This window comes from Halyomorpha halys, unplaced genomic scaffold (genome assembly GCF_000696795.3).
Source record: "Halyomorpha halys isolate HHAL.00 unplaced genomic scaffold, Hhal_1.1 Scaffold1851.1, whole genome shotgun sequence".
NCBI lineage: Eukaryota > Metazoa > Arthropoda > Insecta > Hemiptera > Pentatomidae > Halyomorpha > Halyomorpha halys.
The window spans coordinates 25,397-30,133 of record NW_027107791.1 but is presented as its reverse complement, the minus strand read 5'-3'; the positions used below and the strand labels follow the sequence as shown (position 1 = coordinate 30,133).

The 4,737-nt window shown below is 24.8% G+C and overlaps 1 long non-coding RNA gene across 1 annotated transcript in view; it reads right to left on the bottom strand.

Moving 5' to 3' along the window:
- Positions 1-1,634: 1,634 nt before the first annotated feature.
- LOC136795473 (uncharacterized) overlaps positions 1,635-4,737 on the bottom strand; it is a 14,402-nt gene continuing 11,299 nt past the window's right edge. Inside the window, exon 2 of the long non-coding RNA XR_010843090.1 lies at positions 1,635-2,403. This is a non-coding gene — a long non-coding RNA (uncharacterized lncRNA). The remainder of the gene's footprint in view (positions 2,404-4,737) is intronic.

The window sequence follows — 4,737 nt, the reverse complement described above, 5'->3', positions numbered from 1 at the left end:
TAATCAAATTAAAAAATAAAATAAAATTTAACGAATATTAGCAAAATTAAATAAAATGATGATGCGTTGATGAACAATGAAGTTTGGCACCACTAAACAAACAAACTAGCTTTAATTTGTGTGCAAATAGACATCTCTCATGGTTCCTGACTACTGATTTTTAAGTATGTTTTTTATGAAATGAACAGCTCTATCAAATTTACTCTACTTAATTGATGTTCTATTATGTTTTCTCGTGTTGTTGGTAGTTTTAAAGATATGCAGCTTAGAATCAAAAATTATTTATTAAATAAATCAAAACTTGTATCCTTTTTAATAACACTTTTTATATTTCACCAGTCCAACGTTTCGGCCATTTTAGCCATCCTCAAGGACATCTTCAATTATAATTTCTTCCTCACATTAATTTAGAGTTACTTTTACACGCTATTCTGCCCAGGTCATTCATTTATTATAAATTGAAAGCCTATTTTTTAAATTTAATATCATAAATATTCTTCTTATATAAGATTATCTTATATTTATGATTTTAAATTAAAAAATAGGGTTTTAATTGAATTAATTACCTGGGCAGAATAGCCTGCAAAAGTAACTCTAAATTAATGTGAGGAAGAAATTATAATTAAATATGTTCTTGAGGATGGTTAAAATGGCCGAAACATTGGACTGCTGAAAAATAAAAAGTGTTGAGACAAATAAGGATACAAGTTTTGATTTATTTAATAAATAATTACCTTGTCTCAAGAAATTGAAATAATATAATTAAAAATTATTTTGTTTTAACATTTTGAAACAGCTGCCATTCCTCCTTACCTATACTTGGCAGACTCATCAATTTTGAGTCATAATTGTAGGTAGTTTTCATTTAAGTAATAAAAAATTGGGGTGTAATAAATGAATTTTTCTCCTCTTGGGCTCGTTTACTATAATGAGTCAGTGAGTAATTTTCTTCTTCAAATTTCCCATATTAGGTTCTCAGTATGATTCCTTGCTTATTTATTGCTGTTTATTCTAAAATTTCTGTATCACGTACAAAATAAAAAAAAAAAGACTTCTAAGAATGAATTATTCGAAGTAAAATTATCTTTCTAAATATACAATAATTTCGCAAGATTTCAATGAAAAGAGGAGACAGACTACATGAGCTGATAGCTATATTTGGTTAGCACTATCAGTCACACGTACTAACCACTATCAGTATTAACTGTCTGCTTAATTAGATATCATATCATTTATAGCTTATATTTTGTTTTTTTCTTAGATATTTGTGAATTCATTTAATGTTATCTACTATTGTGTAACCCATATTTTATTTATTACTGGCAGACCCGGCAATGCTTCGCTATTGCTATATTTATGGATGTATATACATTAACTGAAAAAAAGAGAAAGGGGAGAGGGAAATGACCAAATCGTTTGATACTTAAACACTCACTTTATTTGAGTCCAGCTTGTCTATACATACATTTACAGCTGATTGTAACTCCCCCCACCAGTTTTCGAACAATCGATAATAAATAAGACTATAATCGAAAATAAGAATATATATGTATATATGTGTGTATATAAGTAAAGTATTTGCGAAAGCAAAATGTCAAAAAAGAGAAGAAGGAATAAGATCTAACTCGCTTGAACTGCTGTAAAATACTAGCTTTATTGTATTCGGTACATCTCTTATATACGTTCGATCAGCTGATCCCCTCAGACAGCTGACATCGAAATTACAGCTGACTCAGAACCTAACTCCCCCCCACACCAGTTTACGAACAATCCTCGTAAACTAATACTATATAATATAATAATATAGAATATAAGAACAATTAAGAAAAATTATTTAAAATAAAAACAAATTCGATATACATATTGAAAAAACTCACAAGTTCCCTTAATAAACGCTAAGTACATTATTTAAACCTAATAATTGAACAAGTTAGAATGAAAAAGAAATTATTCACAAAAAACAAAAACACAGCATGAAAGAGACAATATTTACAAAAATAAATAACAATCTTAAAATAAAACAATAAATAGAATATGTAACTAAATTTTCTGTAATACAATCTAGTAAGAGAACACTTCAGTTTTTATATTGTCATTGCCGGAAGTTTTAATTCTTCAATATGGACAGTTCTCCTCTTTTTGGGTTCTCTGACACTTTCTATCGTAATAATGTTGTGTTCCCTTATAATAATCACCCTGAATGGACCCTCATATCGCTGTATCTCTTTACCCCTGTTAGACCCCAACTTCCTATATTCGTTCGTCCCGATTTTGATTGTTTCCATCCTATCTGTGGCCTTTAAATTCTACCGAGTTACCCTCCTGGAATTTTCCTTTTCCATTCTTCCCCGGGCCTTTTCCCATAACTTTCTTCGAGCAACATGGTTGATGTGTATTTCTTCTCTAAAAATGAACAAAAAATTGTATAAAAAATTTTAAAATGGAAAATCGATATTTGATTTTGATAATTATATATTTATTTCAATATTTTGTATTATTGTAGTGTCCCTATGGAATATTAGCAACAATATTTCGATATTATTTTACGAAACATCGATATTTTATTTAAAAAGACTAGAAAATTGTTTAAAAAATTTAAAAATGGAATATCGATATTTTATTTTGATAATTACATTTTTATTTCCATATTTTGAATTATTGCAGAATCAATAAACCAAATATCGATATTTCGATGAAAAATATCGAAATATCGTTTCTAATCCTTGATATCAATATTAATAACAATGTAAAATATTGAATAAACATGAATTTATCAATTTAAAATATCGAAAAACTATTTTTATACTTTTTAAAAAATTTTCTTAATCTTTTTAAACCAAATATCGATATTTCGAAGAAAAAATATCGGAATACTTTTTATAATTATTGATATCGATATTATTAGCAATGTTGGATATCGAAAGGAATAAGAAATTATCAAAATAAAATATCGAAAAAATATTTTTTTGATTTTCATAAAATGTTATAGTTTTCTTTTATAAAATATCGATATTTCTATAAAACAAAATATCGAAATATCGTTTCTAATCTTTTATATTAATAACAATGTGAAATGTCGAAAGGAACATGCATTTATCAATTTAAAATAATGAATACTATTTTTTGCTTTTTATTAAATTTTCTTAATATGTTTAAACTAAATATCGATATTTCAATGAAAAAATATCGAAATATCGGTTCTGATCTTCGATATCGATATTATCAACAATGTTAATTATTGAAATGAATACGACACCCTAAAAAATGAAATAACGAAAAACCATTTTATGTGTTGTTTTTTTTAATTTTCTTAATCTTAATTAAAATTAAATATCAATATTTCGATGAAAAAATATGGGAATACCTTTTCTAATTATCGATATCGATAATTATTTTATTAATCAACAAAAAAAAAATCAGCAAAGTTGTATATTCAAAGGGATAAGAAATTATCTAAATAAAATATCGAAAAAACATTTTTTAGCTTTTCATAAAATGTTTTAGTTTTCATTCATAAAATATTGATATTTCTATAAAATAAAATCATTGATATCGATGTTAATAATAATGTCGAATATCGAAAGGAATATGAATTTATCAATTTAAAATATCAAAACTATTTTTAGCTTTTCATAAAATGTTTTATATTTTTTTTTTGATAAAATATCCATATTTGTATTAAACAAAATATCGAAATATGGTTTCAAATCTTCGATATCGATATTAATAACAATGTCGAATATCGAAAGGAATATGAGTTAATCCAAATAGAATATCGAAATACTATTTTTATATTTTTCATAATTTTTTTTTAGCTGCGAATTACTGATATTTCTATAAAATAATATCTTACTGTCGTTAATAAATTTCCATTATTATTATTAACAATGTCAAATATCGAAATGAAAATAAATATATTCTAACAAGATATCAATTTTTTTTTATAATTTTTTAGTATTTTTAAACAAAATATAAATAATATCGCGATATTGTTGGTAATTATCGATATCGATATTAATAACATTAACAAAGATCGAATGGATGTTAAATTATTGAAACAATATATTGATCCCTCTATAATATAATATCGAAATATTGTTACTAATTTTAGAAATCAATAATTATAAAAATATCAAATATGAAATTATCAATATTAAATATCAAAATACTATGGTATTTTTAAGCTTGAATATTTTCTTTAACAAAATATCGATATTTGGAATAAATAATATCGGAATATCTTTTCCATATTATATTTCGTCCTGCATATTACATTGATAGTGTATATTATCAATATTTCTTTTATTTACATCTACTTTAAAAGTGCGACCATTTTTGAAAATATCGGATATCGGAGACAAAATAACAATATTTCGATAATATCAATATCGATATCCCATCCCTACCGTTAAACACGTTTTAACTAATTGCCGAGCATACGACTCCCTCAAATCTTTGTATGAATTACGATTAGACATTCATTCAATTTTGAGAGATAACAAGCAAACTGATGATAAAATTTTTGAACTTCTCAATTACTCAAAACTTTACCATAAAATTTAATCAAATTTCCCATTTTTCAATAGGCATTATACATCTCAATTCGGAAATTAAAAAAATATTGAATAATAAACACTTTAGAAATAAAGGCAATAATAACCCATAAGTGGTTGAGTCCTTCAAATAAATATTTAAAAAAAATTTCTTATCTAAATATTTATCATAAACATTATTTCT